Source organism: Aquila chrysaetos, chromosome 5, assembly GCF_900496995.4.
Source record: "Aquila chrysaetos chrysaetos chromosome 5, bAquChr1.4, whole genome shotgun sequence".
Classification (NCBI taxonomy): domain Eukaryota; kingdom Metazoa; phylum Chordata; class Aves; order Accipitriformes; family Accipitridae; genus Aquila; species Aquila chrysaetos.
The window spans coordinates 59,456,751-59,475,878 of record NC_044008.1 but is presented as its reverse complement, the minus strand read 5'-3'; the positions used below and the strand labels follow the sequence as shown (position 1 = coordinate 59,475,878).

At 41.4% G+C, this 19,128-nt stretch overlaps 1 long non-coding RNA gene across 2 annotated transcripts in view; it reads right to left on the bottom strand.

The window, feature by feature from the left end:
* Positions 1–15,793: 15,793 nt before the first annotated feature.
* Positions 15,794–19,128, bottom strand: part of LOC115341843 — a 47,748-nt gene continuing 44,413 nt past the window's right edge. For both annotated transcript variants that reach the window (XR_003923540.1, XR_003923541.1), the window contains exons 2-3: positions 17,102–17,255; positions 15,794–15,918 (exon numbers count right to left, since the gene is read on the bottom strand). This is a non-coding gene — a long non-coding RNA (uncharacterized LOC115341843). The remainder of the gene's footprint in view (positions 15,919–17,101; positions 17,256–19,128) is intronic.

Genomic DNA, 19,128 nt, shown 5'->3' with positions numbered 1-19,128 from the left:
TGTGCACTATATTACATGAGGATCCTCCCAACCTTGCTGCATTAGAGCAGAGCCTCAGTCAGGGGAAAGGGGCTATGAACTCAGGCATCGGTCATCAAATACACCTCACGTCCTTCTCAGCACTCTGGTACTCCCATTTGAGTTGGAATACCTGGTTCACAACCAAAAAAGGGATTTGAACTGAAATGATGTTTAATTTCAGCTAGAATCTAAACTCTGTGTTAGGAGTACATTTCCCAAATGATGCTAAAAGTACAGCATTTATTCTGGCTTTGAGGAGAATTGGAAAAGGATGTTCGAGGATAGGAAGAATCACTTAAGCTGTCAGCCACAGACTCAAGGGAGAAGAAGAGGGAGAGAAAGTCCAATCTCTTTTCTTTTATGATTCAAAGCTTTTGAGGCAACACCTGAATTAATGCTGTATCTTCAGGCTAGGCACAACTCATATGCATGTGACAATAGTCCAACGGCTAGAAAAATCCTCTGAGACAGCGAGGACTTCCTTCTGAATGGCATTTTTTTCAGGTCTCATTCACAGCCTGCACAAGTGAATGCTCAAGTCAGTATAGCTCTGCCTGCAACGGGGCTGTTCTCACCCTGGTATGTTTACTTAACTCCCACCACAGTTAAGGGACTCCCCTGCCTCGCAACAAACCATAATCACCCTGAGCATTCTGCGTAGGCAGGAGCTCTCTGACTTACCCCATGCATGTGACATTAACAGAGCACTTCAATCTGCAGATCAAAAGCACCCTCAAGTACAGTTCCCACAGCCCAGCTGAGACAACCTGTAGAAGCCATGGAGCAGAAGCAGCACACCTTTTATACTGGCTGTGGCAGAAGGAAACAAAGTTATAGCAAGCACACAGACAATGAGAGGATGACAATACGCCCTCTGGAATATGATGTGATACATTTGCACATCAACAAACTGGAAAGATTCTAGCGGAGGGCCACTAAGCTGGTTGGGGCTGTCAAGGAGAAGCTGAGGGCTTGTTCAGCCTGAGGAAGAGAAGGATGACATGACACCGTACTGCACTCTTCACCTGCCTGAGAGGTTGAGAGAAGCGATGGAACCAGACGGTTCTCAGAGGTGCTCAGTAAAAGGACAGGAGGCAACAGCATGACATGGGAAATCCTGCCTGGACATAAGGAAAAAGTTCCTTACAATGACAGTGGCTCAGCGCTGGAACAGGGTCCAGGGTCCAGGGAGGTTATAAAATAATCTCCAGCTTTGGCTTTTCAAAACACAATTAGTAATACCCTGCACAACTTCATCTAGCTTGGAAGTTAGCTCTGAGTACGTGGTTCAACTCGAGGCCTACAGAGATCTTTCCAGACTCAGTTTTTCTATGAGTTTACGATCACTAAGCCTTTCCGAGGTGTTACTAAGCACACGGATGCACCTTGAGGCTGCTTTAATTTATGCTTTAATTTACTCCAGTGGAAAAAATGCCTCTGTCTCCTGACGAAATGCTTCCCTTTGCGACTTATGCTCATGTGCAAAAGACAGGATTTCTTCAAAGCTGGCCCCAAATTGCAGACCTGCCAGAGAAGAAAATGACCCTGGACCTGATTTCTGTGTGAAGCTCATTCACACATGTTTCTCCATGGTCATTTCTTCACACAGCCATGCAGAAACAAGCAGAAGAGTCTAGTCTTTCTGAGGCCAGGAAAAAAAGGAGTAAAGGAGCTTTATCCACAACTAGCATTTTACACACTGACAACAGAGGTACATTAGCACAGATTTTATTTTTTTTCCCTACAGAATATATCCACATTGGTGCTTCCCAAGCAACAGTAACAGAAGGATGCAGTCCTATTTGGAATTAAAATGTCATGATAACAACTACAGCAAAAGCTGCCATGTCTTCCATGCAAAGGGTTGAGGATTTGGGGGAGGTTTTTCATGTTTGTTTGTTTTCAGGGATTTTTTTATTGCAAAATGCTTCTGTAGACAGAGGTCCTTTACCAAGTTTAAAGTTTGAATTCCATTTTGACTCCTAACTCCCCGCCTTAGAAATCAGCAGAGCCCTTCCAATAAATCAAAGGCTTGAACTTAAAGGAACAACACATACTATTCTAAAGGTAAAAACATTTCACAGCTTATTACAGTTAGTCATCCTCACACTCTCAGACAATGAGTTTTAAAAGGGTTTCAAAGTCATTGAGCCATTGGTCCTGTCATTAGATTTTTAAAATGTATTAGGTTCCTCATTATGTGGCTACAGAGTCCCCTGTGCTATGGCACATGTACCATATAAGAAGCTGTGAACTTCTGCATGCTAGTGTTTCTGGGTTCTTTATTTTGGTTTACCAGTGAGAAACATTTTACATGAATACAAGACTTTATTGTAAAAAAATTTATATTTCCCCAGTGTCTTTTTGTGTCAACAGAGGACTTTACTGGCAAGTAATGAGTTTGCACGAAGCAGGCAAACACAAATAAATGAAGTCTATGTGGATAACCAAGTGTGGTGTATGTATATATTATATCTCCAAGGATTTAAAAAAAAACCAAAACAGCACAAGAAATCTGGTCCTTTTAGAAAACAATAGCCATTTATGAAACATTTTTGCCACTTACATTTCCAGAGAAAAATTAACCCCCAGCCCTAGGTTTTTAATTAGTCGTTATATACCCAGTCATGTATATGGTGACCTATCAAAAGCATATATGTGAAATACTTATGCATTATAACATTTAATATTCATTTTTGTTAATACAGTATTTAGAATTTTGCCTCTCTTAGCACTTTCTAAATTTCTCCCTAGCCTGTTCAGATGGGCACAAAGTCTTGGTGAAATACCTTGTGGCAGTCAGAAGAACAGTTCACAAAGACTGCAAGTAACAAAAGCATTTGAATAACCAGAGCTGTGTCATATGCCTAACCTTTTCCTAGCTGTATTTAGGATAAAGGACATTTGGCTTGCAGTCTACCTGATATAATTGACCTCCTCAAGAATATCCGAACAATATCCAGAATTTGCTAAATATTCAGAATGTTTGCCATAGGATTGTCTCCAAGAATGGAGAATTCATGTACCTTGCAAAAGCAGCAAGTCTGCGCATCTTCAGTTCCTTTCAGACACAGACTGCTGGACTAGACAGACCTCTGGTCAGATGCAGGACAGCCATTTGCATGTTCTTTTGCTCACTTTATCTTCAAATACTACAGCGTTACAACTTCTCCACAGCACTCTTCGCTCACTTACCAGTGCGCCAGTCATTTTGCTCCAGTCATGCTCCCTTCAAAAGGGAGCCAAAAGAAGGGCTGGAACAGCTATTCCAGTGTAGAGGTCAGTGAACAATGCAGAAAATTGAAAGGCACAACCCCTTTTGGAAGGCAAAGCTCCAGACTTTGCCAGGGAACTGAGGGCAGGCTCCAGTTACCTTCTCTAGCAAAGGAAATCACAGGTATCACCAAGATTTAGTTTGTTCAGATAGAGAAACTGTGCCAGCTCCCGCAGCACTGGCAGCTCCTACACAGGTGCAGGTTGGTGTGTGTCTGCCCCCAGGCGTGACTCTAACCTAGGCAGGGAGGGGGCAGCTCCCCACTCCGCACTGGGCTGTGTGGAGGGGCTGGGAGAGACCCCCTCCTCATCCACCCTGCAGCAACAGCAGCGAAGGCAGATTTTTATTTCATGCATCTCATTTCGAACTACCTCACAAACATTGGAGTAAGTTTGCTTATCCCAGGCATTCCCAAAGAGATTATAAATATTCACTCTGCATCTTGCAGAGGGGAATAGGCTGGAAGCAGGTTCAGAGCTGCTGCAGGGTCCTGAGCTTGGCCTTTCAGTTGCTGCAGTGCTGGAATTCTCAAAGCCATTTAAGAGATTTAGGTGCATATGTCCCACTGATTTCAATGGAGACAAAGGGTTAAACTCCAGAAGTTTGAAAATCCCAGCATAAATGTAGGACTGGCTTCACCACCACTGTGCTGGAATTTGGCAACGGTTTAAGAGGACACATCAACACTAAACAACAGTTTGGAACAGGAAGAGAAGATGAATATCTAATCCGATTGAAACTCCAGAGGAAATATCACGCAGGCTGACTGGAATGGACCCAGGAGTCTCACGCTAACAGCTCTGTCTTACGAAAAGTCCTCCTCTGCTCGGGGTCTCTCACTACCAGTCATCAATACTGCACGTCAGCATCTGGAAGCAACACTGCATTTTTAGTAGCCAGAACCTCAGTGTTACAGCACAACTAAAAAGATCAGTCGTGTATCTTTTAAAATCAAGAACAGTCCATTAATATGCTCGGTCAGGGATGTTTGGGAGGAGATGGAGGTTCAAATTCATTTTTTTGTTTCTTTTATACAGAATGTATGAAACAGAAGTCTTCCAAAACATAAATGCTTCCTACTTAGGATACAAGTAGTGGAAGCATTGCCATGTTGCTTCAAAAGGAAAAATGAATAAATATCTAAAGTCTTTCCATCCAAAAGTCCCAGAAGACTCCAAATTTTCTGGTTATCTAGGAAAAACCATTTACGCTAATGCTGTTTCCCAATACACAAGCTATAAATCGCCTCCAACTTCTGTGCAAGGACATCCCAAGAACTGAAACACCAGAAAACTGGGAAGCCAGCCAAAACCTTAAAGAGCTGTTGATCACGGTTCCCACACCAAAGCTGTTACATATGAAGTCTGTGGTGTCTCGGCGTTCTTCCTGAAGGCTGTTCTCATGCAGATACAGTAGAATGTGAAGAAACCTGTCTCTCGTAGCCTGTGCCCATGGAAAAAAATGCTAATGCACTGAAGCAGGGAGAAGCTCCCACATAGAAGAAACGGCACTGGTGAATGGCTGCACACACAGACTTCAGATGTTCGTCTTGGCAAAGTTGCCCATGCAGGGAGTAGATTCTTTGGGGGAAAGAAGTCAGCTTTTGAACTTCCCATGATTCATTTCTTAGCAGGGCTCCCTCCTAGATCTTTATGGGCAAACTGTAACAGTTCTGTTCCGACTTTTACTCCTACAAGCTGCAAGTTGCAGAGGCACTTCAGCCTGGCCTAAGTCCAAGTTGGTGATTTTTTTATTTCTTTATTTTTGAATAATCTGGCTAGTTTTTAGCTGGATCACTTTTCTGATCCAGGTCATTGCCCTGAAGACTAATGCTGGGGCAAGGGAGGCAGCAGGAACAAACATCTGGGGCTAGAAGCGAGTTGGATGGGATTTCCCTTTTGCTCACAGCAGACATTTATTTAAGAATGAAGTGACCATACAACAGCTTCTTCAATTGCTTTTGTGAACACCTTCTCAACACACCACCACAAACTACATCTATTCCATTGCTTGCGAAAATATCCTCGTTTCACTGTATCTGAGAATTATCTCCCATGCAGCTTCAAAACAGCTTTTGAATGCATCTACCTGAGCAGAGCATGTTCCCCCAATGCCCAACATGTGCACTGGCTATCAGCCGGTCTGCAGCCTGAACACACCAGATGGACCGTGTCCAGGTATTGATATTCTCCTCGCTGCAATATGTGATCATTGAGTTTTCATGGAGTTACCAGTGGGAGAGAGGGAGCAGAAGTGTATTTTGCACTCTGGGCATTTTACTACTTTTCCAAAGCAGTATATCTTTTTAAGAAATAGAAGACTCCAAAAGAGAAATGCCCTAACATAGGAAATATGGGGATTAAAAAGAAAATAATTGTTAGTATTCAGGAGTGCTTGGTTCTACAGCTTTTGTTTATTCACTTAAGAAACAGAATATGCCTATATTCCCTTCTCCCAAATTCCCATTGGTCCCCTCAGCTACATCAGCTCATGCCACCCTTTTAAAAATCCCATTTAAATCTCATAAATTGTTTTTCCAAACGAGGTAGGGAATAAAGCCTTGACAGTGTTCAGACACAGGTGCAGGCATGGTTCAGCGATGCTGCCACTGGCTGATGGACGGCTCCCCCTCGTGCCTTTCCCACACAGACAATCCCTCCCCAGGAGGTGAGACTGCCTTGCACACAGCCGTATGCACACGCTGTGCGGGCACCAATATAGCGTTCGAAGTCTCTGATGTACAAGGATGAAATTTAACAAAGGACACCTAAATCTCAGCTCCTTATTAAAATGTATTTCATAACTGAAATCATATTAAGCGTGGTTTTATCAAGGTGATCCCGTCAGGGTGATGTCTTGCATGGCAGTGGTTTTGTTTTACTGTACACACTAAATGCTTTCTCATGCAAAAAAAACAAAACAAGTGTCAAAATATTAATGGCCACTGTCTAAGGAAGCAGAAGGTTTTGTGCCAGCAGTTCTTGGGTAAGCACGGCTAGGTGATGCGATGAAGTACTAACCCCGTCCGTCCAGCTGGGCAGCCTTTTCCTGAGACAAATGCAAACACCACCCTTTACTTATTTCTGCATCTTATTCTGTGTCTAAGCATCTAACTAATGGGAAACCACTTGCCCTCGAGATTTCAAGGGTCCACGAATGCTAAAAGAAATTAAATAAATCAAAGGGAATAGGTGTATGTTTAATCTGGATATCCCTTTAGTGGAGCTATTTGTGTATAACGCTGCAACGATTTCATACTGAGATTAAACATTGCACTTCTTTCCACAGAAAATCCCTAAAAAAGTGGTCTGTTTTAAACCAGGGACCTATGCAGCTTTCTGAACAGAAAAAGTTGGCCCAAGTCATGTTTGGATTATTCCAAAAATGACCTATCCCAGCAGGGCTTCACTAAGCTTAGCTGGGCACTTTCTATTTAGATCCCACTGTCAAGGTCCAAAAAAAGATCTGCACTTAATAAACCTTCTTTATACTAAGGATTCAAACCCTGGGACTTCACTTTCCTTCTCTATATGCATATATCATTTTGACCCACAGGACAATTTTTATGCAACTTGAGTGTCTTCAACTGCAATAGAGCGCACACTTTTCAATACTCTTGACAAATCCAAAGCCATCTTTTGCATAACCTACTTTCTTCTCAAGTCATAAATCCCACTTAGAAACACTGAATTGGACACATACTAATTAACAGCCACACAACAATTTGAACAAAAAGCACACCTGAAGATCTGCAAAACTGAAGAATCTAAAATTAAATGCAAAAAGTCCAATCTTGGGAAGACCCTCAATCCCTAGATCCAGTTTCATTGCCAAAATCTGCCACAGGATTTGGAAAACAGTTGTCATAAGGGAAGAAATAAGGATATTGCAGTCTAAGTCACTTTTGAAGCATTGTCACTGGTATTATTTCTTGAAGTTATGTAGAGATTTAACTTATCCCTAGGTCTCTATCAGCACTTATTCAAGTAATGACAAATCTGATTTGTTACAGGAAAAAGTTGAGTGTATCTTAACCCCATAAGTATGTCTTAGGACTGAAGAACATCTACTACCAAGCTTCCAGCTCTTTATAAAAATTTAATACATTGTACATGACTGTTTCATTCCCACTGTATACAGCCTATCTAGCCTAATATGGGCTCAGTGGGATTTGTGATGAAATCCTGACTGCTCCGAAGTGAGAGAGACTTCTCTCGGGGACTTCAGGGGAGCTGTATTTCACTTCTGGAATTTACCTTGTCTTTAGGTACACATGCATGGCACTTACAATATGCTCACATGCGATCAATCTAGCTAGCTCTCACCAGCAATGTTTTTAAAAGCTTTTTTGATGTCTTTAATTGGTATTTTATTACACATATTTCGCCATTTATCCAGCATTTTTCATTCTACTCACTACTTTGGTAGATTTAGCAGAAACAAACCAGTACAACTGATTTGGATATAATGTTATAGCTCCCCTTATTCCAGATGATTTGGGAGTTTATTTGCCATTGCACACAGGCACCAGAAGGTACTGATTGCATCCTAAATATCTTAACACAGTGTTGTATCCATGCGAAATTCAAAGTCTAAGGAACACAGACCCATCCTCTGTACCAGTCACCAGTCCACAGCCTGTAAACACATGCAGCCCAGCAAAAGTGTCGTGGCTGCTGGCCACTCCTTTTCTGAGATCAGTCTGCTATTTTGTCTTCTATATATGCTCAGACAACACAGGACAGAGTCCCAGAAGAATCTCATACAGCCAAAATACTCTGTAACTATAACGTTGATCACAAAAAGCACAACTGCAATTTAAAGAGAAGGCTTCTGCACAGTTCAGGAGCAAACCCAGCTCACGTTAAGGAAAAATCTGAAGACATGTGGAACAACTCACGATGGTACCAACAGCAAGCATGTTTACCCCCAGAACCTTCGTGGGGACCTGAAAGTAGAAGTGATGGGAAAGGCAAAACATCTTTTTCCATTCAATTTTCCAAGGGGATCTAACTTTTCTGGTTTTAATCTCACTTAAGTTGCTCAGCTGCTGCAGGGGGAAATTACCTCCTTTGCTGCATTTTGGACACCAGCACCAAAGTGAGAATTTGACTTCTGGATCAAAACAGAACGGTGTCACCAACCATGCTCAGTCCCAGAGTGTTCATCAAGGACCGTAAGTGGAGTGTATTTCCTCTTTCTGCACTCTTCAGTAGTACTTGTAGTCGATGTTTGTTCTCCCAGTGAGGTGGGGAATTTTCTTAGCAGAAAAGGGACTTTTTCTTTACAGGGGAAAACACCAAGAGATATGCCTCTGGTGGGTTTAAGCTGCCCAGTGGCGTGAGCCTGCAAGCTAATATCTGAAACAGAACTTCTGCTACCAGTCTCCATCCTTCTTTCCCCAGGCCGTTGCCACTTTCTTCCACAACACATCGACACTTCTTCCTGTAAAGATGCAGTCTCAGCTCGTGTGGAGGGCAACCAGATGGACACCTAGAGACACAGATGACTGCATGACTGTCAACAATTCTTCAGGACAAAAACTGACACTCACTAATTGTATGGTACATAAGGTAGCCCAGAACTTACCCAGGGATTTTAGGAGATACCCAAGTGTAAATGACAACACGTGACAATAAAGGCTATTAGCATTTTTGCCATGTGCAGAGTCCATATTCCCGTTTCCTTGAACTAGATGATGTTTTATGGACATAAGCCTGCAAAGGGCCTTTTGCCATAACTATTCTATGATTCTTCACTCTCAGTCAGATGGTGGGAGAATTTTTTTTTTGTGTGCCCTTAATGTAAAATTGCCAAGAATAACTGTTGCCTCTCCTAAAATGGCAGCTGTAGCCCTGTGAAAACAGCCCCGGCGGGTTGCTTTCTGAAGTGACAGCAGGTCTTACCAACATCAAAGGGGACATGAGGTTTTTAGTGAGGGCTGTTTGTTGATTTTTTCTCCAGTGAAGTGATATTACATGGCATTTCCAACCCTCAATCCTATTAAGTGACAGAACTACCTAATAGCACTCATTAAATAACATAACTTGGTGTCAGAAATTCACTGACAGGCTCATGCAATTGAAGTGGTAGATTCATGCCCTAAAACAATATGGTTTTGGTGTTATTGTTACTGTTTTTTTAATAAATTTAACTTATTTTAACAGGTGAAAGCATAAGATCCAGGACAGTTCATTAAAAGGTTATCACCAAGCAGCACATAACTGAGTAGAAAAGTGGGTGCCTTAATTTTACATTTAGGGGGAAGAAAGCATTAAAAGCATGTTCATTGCTGCGCTGCTGAACCCCTTCATTTCTTGGAGATCATTTCTGTAGTGACACCACCCTACACTGCGGTGTTGTCACAAGGCAGTCATATGTTGCAACAGTATTCAGGAACTTTCCATCTTTCTGTCCAAGGAGATATCCAGAGTTATGTATAAATTAAAACACTAATTCCTCCCCCCCCCCCCCCCCCCCCCCCCCCAGTTATCTGTTGCTTATGGGCCCAAAGCAAACACAGATAATAAAAACATCAAGGTCTTAAATACCACCATCATCCCTTGCTCTCAGTCAGCTATTAACTGCACATTTTAAACCTTTAACACAACATATTTATCTTGTGGAGTGAATGACAAAGTTTGTCAATGTTCACAGAAATAAGTTTATCAATGATTTCTTGCTTCTTTCTTTCTACAGCTCTCATTCTACTGGAGCCCAAAGTGCTTTTTACCAACTGATATACGAGTAATAACTGCAGCTTTCCTGAGGCGGTGATCTGGCAGTGGTTTACATGAGAATGAAAAGAGAGTGTGAGGTATAAGACAGGGAACAGCTAACTGTCTGTCTGAAATCCACTTTACCTCTCAATGGGCAAAGCTAGCATTCAGAAAATATACTATTATCAACAACATTACAGCTCAAAAATGATGTTACGGTTGTCTTGATTCATATTTAATTCCTGAATTGTTATATACATGCAAAAAGCATTAGAAACCATAATTTCTGTAGAACATTTGTAAAAGTAAACTCTATTTTTTCCTTACAAGAGAAGTCTACTTTGCAAGTTGCCAGTAAACTACCACATTCAAAACCAAAGCAGAAAACATGCACTCTACATAGTGAGCAATTAAGTTTTACTGGTAAGTGGCTACCCTCATGAGAGATCCCACTGGAATTAATTGAGTACTCATGTGAGCAACTGCTCACCAAAATGAAAAGTAATTCACAATCTGGGCTAAAGGTCTGTAACTTGTACACACAAATCCTCCCAAGGTCTGCCCCTCCACACTGAAAATTCATGTTTTTCATTTGCCCTCCACTTGCCCTTTCTTGCCAGCCATGCAGCAAAAATCTCTCTAGGTTATTCTATCACCTTACGTTACAAGAGTCAGTCCATCTCTGGAAAGATAGAAGGACATTATGGGGCTGTTTTCAGCCAGGACAGCACTGATCAAATTTTCATCTTCCTGATGCTGTGGGTAAGTTTTCAGTTTTAGCCACGGGAGGATGGTCAAGCCTATAGGCAATGGTTTAAAAAAATCCTCTATTGTATTCTTACAGTCTCTTGTATTTTTACAGATACAGAAAGAAGCAGTATCATCACTAGCAAATGCAGAAGCAGACCAGATCACTTCAGTGGCAGAGTCCTAAAACACATTGCTTTCACAAATTCCCAGCCCTTGGCTGCCTTTTCACTACAATTTATCATCAATGCAATGATGTAAAAGAGCGCACTGCAAATGAGATCAAATTCTCAGTTTAAAACAAGTAATCAAAAGACAGCAGGGAGTTATTTTTAGCAGAGAACATATAGTGATCTACTCTACACGCCAGTCTGGCAAGTAAAGTCAGTGAAACACCTGATGGTGTGGTTAAACCAGACGGGCTGAACTAGCAGCCAGTTGCCACCTCAGCCATGGTCTCATCCTTCCCACCAGTGCTGCTGGCTCCAGTACTTGTCTGACCCTGCAGTGAACTGATTCAACTCACTACATTGGTTGAAAACTAACCAGGATGGAAGAAGTTAATCAGCTCACGGGGTCTTATGAGCACCAGCACTGATGAGAGGGAGGGGATAAGCTGCAGCCTGAGGAAAGAGCAAATTGCAGTGTTCCCATGGATGGAAATGAGTAGCCACAAACTTCTTAAACCAACTTCACCACTGAAACCGCAGAACGGCACCCAGCACAGCTGCTTGCTTCCTTGTGCCAGGTTGAGCCAATCTAGTGAAGTTCACGTTTTCTGTTGTCGTGATAACAAGGTCATATATGGGTATGTTCACATCAGGTTAAAATGGAATAATGAAATCAAGGAGACCATGTCCTGGAAGAGGACTGTCTCCACACATCCCTGAATGGGAAGAGTAAGAGATGTGAACTGCCACCGATATAAGCAAACCTATTTGGACATAAGTACAGTAACACAGCTGAGCTTGTCTAACAGCTCAATGCTGCCAAAAGGTCTGTCCCACAACCTTCTCTCCCTCCTCTTTTCCAACACCACTCCCCATCACACAATCCTGCCCCCTCCTTTATGCTGGTTTCAACATTTATCAGACCTTCACTGAGCACACTCGACCTGCTAACTGCACAGGAAAGCCTTATTTTTCTTTCCCAGGTTAGTTTTCTGCAGGTGTAGTGAGTTGAATCTGTTCAGACAGGAATACAAGTGCCAGAACAGCACAAGGGAAGAGGTGAGGGTGTGCAGTCAGACACGAGGAGGAAAGCAAGGGGAACCTTCCAATTTCATGGGATCACAAAGTAATTTAGGTGTAAAGGGACCTCTGGAGGTCATCAAGTCCAGTGACAGTGAATCACTGTCTTGGCTCTGCTATATCGAGCAGGCAAACCAGCCAGCAGTCTTCTGGCTCTGTCATCAAAACACCAGCTCTTACAATTTTCCAGTGACATTTTTAATTTTTTTAATGGAACATCAATGTTGTTGCAAAAATTACTTCTTTTTGTACCCTAAAGGAATAAAATAAAATATTCTTCCTGGAAATAACAATTAGCAGTTAAATCCCTAACTATAACACTCTAAGTAAAGCCAGAATGCTCTAAGGAATAACAAAACAATGCAGTGAATATTTGTGCAGCAGGAAGAGTTTGGAGATGTTTGTTTACCATACAGTTTGTTCCTACTTGACAGATTCCTAAAGAACCCATATAAAGAGCTCTGATTATTAATAGAGTCAGATAGCATGAAACGGTATTTCTAACCTGTTTATAAATGGTTCAAAGGAAATTACAAATAGATAAAAAACAAAACCAAGTTTACAGTAAAAGGGGAGAGAGCTAAATTCGTTCTTCCAGTAAGCAATATGTTATATGAAACTAAGCTGAGTACATCTGCCATCATTTTACCTGGAAAAAATCAAAGTGGGGAGGGGAGGAAAGTTTTTTAGTTTGCCAGTTTTTTGCAAAAGCAAAACAAAAAGAAAAAGCCCATATATTGTATTAACCTATTGTACATATGGATAAGTAGTTTAAGTAACACATACAATGATTTCACAATGTGCTTTGAAAAGATTCATTAATGTCTTTGGAAATATGGGAAAGTAATTTATAACAGCACATAAAAAAGTAATAGAGGGCCCAATCCTGTCACCACTAACTTAAACTGGGCAGAGTTGAGCTTTCAGGACTTTCCGACAGATTTAGAACATTTTTCAACAGCCTCATTCAGATATTAGCAAACCCCAGCCTGGCTGGCTCCCACCACATCCCCACTTGCTAAATTACTCCCTTTTCCTCTCCCTCTCCCTCCCCCTCCCCCCCCCCCCGCCATTATAATTTAAAACAAAAATATTTTTTATGTGTTGAGCGTTTGTATATTTGGAAACAGTGCCTGCCTTTTCTCTATTCTGACAGCTCCAAGCACTGCTAGCCATTAGTGGCCTGCAAGTCAAGAGATGCAGACCAGCCAGATATACCAAGTCAGAGCCGCCCACCCTCAACAGCATCCCTGAAACCACCAGAGTTTTGTGAACTTCTGATTTTCTGCATAATACTGCTGTGAAAACCAATGTCTCCTACACAATCAGAGGGCAATTGAAATGCAAAGGGAGTTAAGTTTCCAGAGTGGTTTATGACATGAAAGAAATATTTTCCCCTTGTCTGCACAGTAAGAGAAATGGCAAGCATGAATGTATGGACTAAGAGGTTGTTTTAGGGGACCAGCCATTCTCCCCAACAGTAACATCTGAATATGGCACAGTTTACAACATGAGCTTGCACCAAAGAAAGAGCCCTTCTCTTTCTCACTCCGTCAGCACTGCAGTTCAAAGTGGCTGCTGGAAATACCAAACCTCTGCATGTGGCACATGAGATTTCCATCATTGGCCTGCAAACCTGTTGCACTTTCACAAGATGCTGCTGATCAGACCAAAATTCTGATGCCATTTATTCAAAAAGGGAAAAAAAAACCCCAAACAAACCTATAATAAGTTATTCTTTATCATGCAATCCCTCTGGCCAAGTCTGCATTACAAGACACATCCATTACTATCTTCTCTGGCTTCCATCTAGAACAGACCCAGCATGCTCAGATCCAAAAGCACCATGTCATGCATTAGGTAGTTAAATGCAGCAAATACAAGGGCAATGATCTAGAGTTCTCATTTACCCTCTGCTTGTCTTGCAGCATTCATTTGTCCAGGAGAATTTCTTCATTAAGCATCTAAAACCTTTCAGTTTCTGTCAATTGATGCCACTTATGAACTGAAGCTGAGAACTTGAAGCCGCACAAACATAGTAGGACTCTGCCCACAACATGCACTGAAGCTCCAGAGTCCTCTAGGCTGCCACCTTTAAAGCCAACTTTCCCTTCACCACCATTGTATTAAACTCTACAAGTCAGCCCAAATGAACCACAGCCTCTAAAAGATCTAGTGGTTCCTTCTGATAACCTGAACCAGGAGGAATAGCCGGTACACTGAGGTGTACCATAGCATCTCTAGCCCTGCGTACCTCTTCTGTCTCTAGATACCAACACAGGACCAGGCTTCAGCCCTTCTTGGTGAAGAATGCCAGGACCTCTACTTAAGCTTCAGTTGAGACAATCTGGATACATGCCCCATCCAGTTGTAGGACACAGATCAGAGCCTCTCCCACAGGGTTTTGAACCAGCTTTCTGGTTCATTAACTTTTGTTCCTCTACTGTATGGTTTGGTTCAGATTTAAATGCAGTGCTAGCTTCTAAGTTCAGCTCTATTGCAAATGCCTCTATCAGTGCCTGGCAGTTCTTCACATTTCCAAGACAGCTCATCAAGTTAATGCAGGCTGCTATGTCTCTTCCTTCCAGTTTGACATTACCCTCAAACCGTAAAACTTTTCCTATTCAATTCTCTTGCTACTCCTGAAAGACTGAAACAACGTGGTAAAAAAGCTCCACCATAGTACAGTTGGACTTCAGTAGGAAAGTTTATTTCTTGTGCTTTTTATTACCTTGCTGCCATTTCCTAGCCATAAGCTGGAAATGTTAAATTATAAAAAATACAATATTAATCAACCAATTGAGTTGCCAGTTCTAATTTTGGATAGAAAAATGGACAAAGAAATAATCAAAGGCTTACCAAAAAAGCAGATGGCTGGAGAGTGCTTCTGGCAGTCATGCTGCTCGCACATGGGACCACTTGAGTTTAACAAATTGGACAACAGAGAGAGTACTGAAATGGAAATTGGGGCTCTACTCCATTCAAATTCTTCAAAATGTTTGTTTTGGATTTGTACCTCTGCTGCAATTTACAACTCTAGATTAGATATAGCAAGAGTAATATTCTTGACTAGAAGAAAAACAGAATGACTAAACTGTTTGCCAAATCACACAGATTGTCTCCCTGTATACAAATAATACCAACATACAAATGGTTTCCTAAATAAAATCTAGTACTAAACATGTCTTTTACTAACACAGCAATAAAGTTCTACCAGTAGTTAGAGCACAAGACACTTCTCTGACTCAAACTGCAAAACTTCTTCAAGCAAGGCCCATATCTGCATGTAAACATGTGTAAGTTACATCAGCATGAAAAAGAAACGCACAGCAACTTGAGATTTCACAGTCATCTCCATGCAGCACAGAGACCTCCCACTGCAAGTGAAACTACATCCCAAAGCCACTTGTTCTAAAAGCATGCCCTTCACTGCTAATGAACTAAAGGGCAGTTGTTTCTAACATTAGACAGTTTTGAGACCATAAGGCATAGTGCAATACTTCCTATTTGATCAGGGAGGGAAAAATCACTAGAACAATGTTAGTAGTATCAATAGCAGGTAGTAGATGACACCTAAAAAGGAAGAAAAAAGACTCATTCCATCAGTCTTGCTGTAAGAAATCAGTTGCCTAAGTGTTTAACAGAAAAAACATGAAGGCCTTTTTCAGTGAGATGCCAGTTGCAGCTCAAAGTAAATGTATGGCCAAATATGACGTCACCTACCACAACCGAAAATTAAGACGAAAGTTCTACTGGTCTCAGGGACCAGTCACTCACCAGGGAACCAGTGGTTTTATATGCACGCCTTCCTGAAGAATCCAAAAATAACATTTTTCCATAGACCAGAAATTCCTGTAGCGTTCACGCTTTTCATTTCAGTAATGTTGCAATCCAAAGTGCCAGCCTTCTGTAATGAGGTAATCCGACAATGTAATTTGTAGTATTTTATTCTGTCAAAATTGATCTTAGTATTTCTATAGCAACTAGATCAAAACAAAAGATGGAGCAGACAGAGTAAGTCTCTCCCTGCCACCACCCAGATTTTTATATAAATATATATGTGTATATATATAAAGCATTACACATATATAAAGTTAATGTTCGTGATTCATCATTAAACAACGCTAGAAAAACAGCACTGGAGAAATAGCAGCACAGTACGATAACATTTTAAAAAAGAAATGCTAGCAAATGTGTAAGCTGACATCAATAAAATATAAAAAAGAGTAATTGTTCAATTATCAAAAACCTGGGAACAGAGTATGTCTTTCCCATTAAATCCAGTCAGGAAAAGCTATTATCCATTTCTGGTTGGGATAGATGGAAGTGAATACTGGCTTTGCTGACATGAGGTAAAGAATACAGTATCTTCCCTCCTCCCCTGAGAAAATCACACTTTAACCATTACTGTTAACATGTTAATGTTTAAGAAAGCTTAACTGCCATTTAGCTACTTAAGCTTAGTTTTGGAAGTGCTGTATGCAATAGCCTTGTAAATAAATGTCTGTCAATTTATTTTAGTGCCTTTGTAGGAGCTGAGCTGAGTCCAGGCGCTGTGATTACAAAACACCTAGGAAAACTCTGGATGTGGAACTCAATGCCATTTCCAATCAACAAATACGATTAATAGCAACACCACCCCGCCCCTTCCTTTTAAAACAAAGATTGATCCGTTACAATGGTGGGATAAAAAGCTTGATTTTCCTACATACCATTTCTCCTTAACATCAGAGTATCTTCTGAACATTTCTTAGGAGATTTCAGTTAGATCCTGAACAGAGATGGCTAAATACACAGTGTGCGGGTGCACACATACACCTACAAGCTTCACGTGTAAGCATGCAAATCCCAGAACAGCCACACAGTTCCTAAATTGGGCTTTAAGGAGAGGATGAACCTCTCCTAACACGTGACATGTACCTGCCTCCAGAAATCTGCGCGGTGTCCAAGAACAATTTTCTGACTACTGCATAGTGTCACTTGCAGCCTCTAGTATAAAAACATGTGACAGTTTTAGACAGATCCCTAATACGGTTGGGAGGGAATTTCTGAGATTGGCATGTCAGCTGCGAAGAGGATGATATACTCACTTTTGTTGTGCTGTTATCGCTGCAGGTCCAACTGTGTTTCTGCTGCTGGCTGCCATCTGTGGAGGTCACCATGTACCTGCTTCCAAAGCACGCTGTGTCAGCCATGGTAAGGGATTGTGGCTGGAAGGCAGTTTGTCTTCAAGGCCAACTGCTACTGCTCATTAAAAAAAGAGAGAATGTTAGAGAAATACTGGTCATTTAAAAGAAATAAACACTCTCAAAAGCAGGATACTTCTTTGATCCCAAGCTCTCCTGCTAGAAAACAGAACTTCCCCATCAGTTTAAGAAGGAGGGTATGATGGACAAAAAATTCTCGGTGAATACAGGAATAAAATTGTGTGCACGCATAATTTGAAGCATAGGAATGTTTCCACAGACTACTCACCCTCCTAAAATTAAACATACTCAAGTTGTTCACCTGAGTAAAGACCCTGACCCCGCGAAGCACCCTTCCACTTGATGGCAATTCACTTGAGTAATGACAGTGAAGAATTCAATACTGGCAGAAGCTGAACTATGTATTCATACTGACTTCACAGATCCTTCCGTAACAACTTCTGTCTATACATGGTCTTGTAATACTGGCATTTCAAAGCTTATCTTACAACTGACACACACCTTGGCATGTCTTCAGGTTAATATACTAACAAAAATGTACACAATGAGCTGTTACCTTTTTTTAACTTCAGAAAATCATTGATCTGCTGCTGCAGCAGGAGATGCAAAATGCTCATTTAGGCAAGAGTGTTTAAGAAGTATAAAAATAAATGAAACTGCAGATTTCTTCCTAATTATCACTAGTTTCTGACTGTCAGAGAAGATGTACCTCTTCCATGTGAAACCCCTCGTTACCCCTTCCTTCCAATAAAGGCAATCAACATTGAACTTAAAAGTTCCCATCCGCATCCAGTTTACAGGCTTTACCATCCTGCCCTTTGAAATGGAGTCTTGTACAAGGCATATCAGAAAAACTGGAGGAAATTGGAGATAAAAAAGATTTAAAAATAAAAACAGTATGTATGTCTCCCAAATGGGAAGCTTGGAGCAGCAAGGGCAGGAAATGGACCGGTATTTAAGCTGATTACCCAAGCAAAGTCCTCTGCCTTTTCAGCAGTGCCATGGTCCTTCAGTAAAACCATTTAAATTAATTGGAGTTTGGGGCAGGGGGAGCAGGGGGGAAGATGTCAAATTTTATCTGGAGTGTTAGTGATGGCTGGCTGGAGAGGGGCTTTCAGGCCTGTTAATTGGGCCTGTTTGCTCCAACGCCACAAACACTTTGACATGAAATGTTCTAATAACCCTGCAGCGCAGGTGGCCGCCAGTGTCAGCCGGCTCCTGACAGCCCGGCCAGGCCTGTCTCTTCCACTCAGGGCCCGCTCGGCTGAGCAGGCGGCTTTGGGCCCAGCGGTCATTAACCCAAATGTTCTCGGTGTGTAGCTTAGCAACCAATTAAGTAGCCGGGATCTTTAACATTTGTACCAGAAATTCACACAAATAGAAGTCTTTTGGGCCACGCTGGCCTTATAGACATGGATCTTATTATGCTTTTTAACTAATTATCAACTTAGCTTTTTTCTTTATGCATCTGAAAAAGGACGGACGGCAGTTAAAGGCAAGCTCTGCTGAGCACAACTGGAGCATGATTTCCTTGGGCAACACTTCCACGGGTGTTTGCATACATATAAAAATTACATCTTCTCATTCACACTCGCACATAACTGACTAGACAAATAATGTTATCATAGTGGGAAGAGCCAGAATTAGCAAGGAAATACTGCAACATTTAGATTTAATCTGGTGAGCATTAGATCATGATTCACTTTGACATAAAAGCTCAAGAGCACATTTAGCTAGGGCAAAACACATTACAATGTTTTAAATGAGAAGGAAATAAGTCTAATTTTTGATGGGCTGCATTATTTGCTGTTGAAATCCTAATAATTGCCTACACTCTACACCTACATTGTACCTAATCAATTGGTTTTAAATTTCAGAAAGCTTCAGCAACAAATGGGAAGATCTTATTT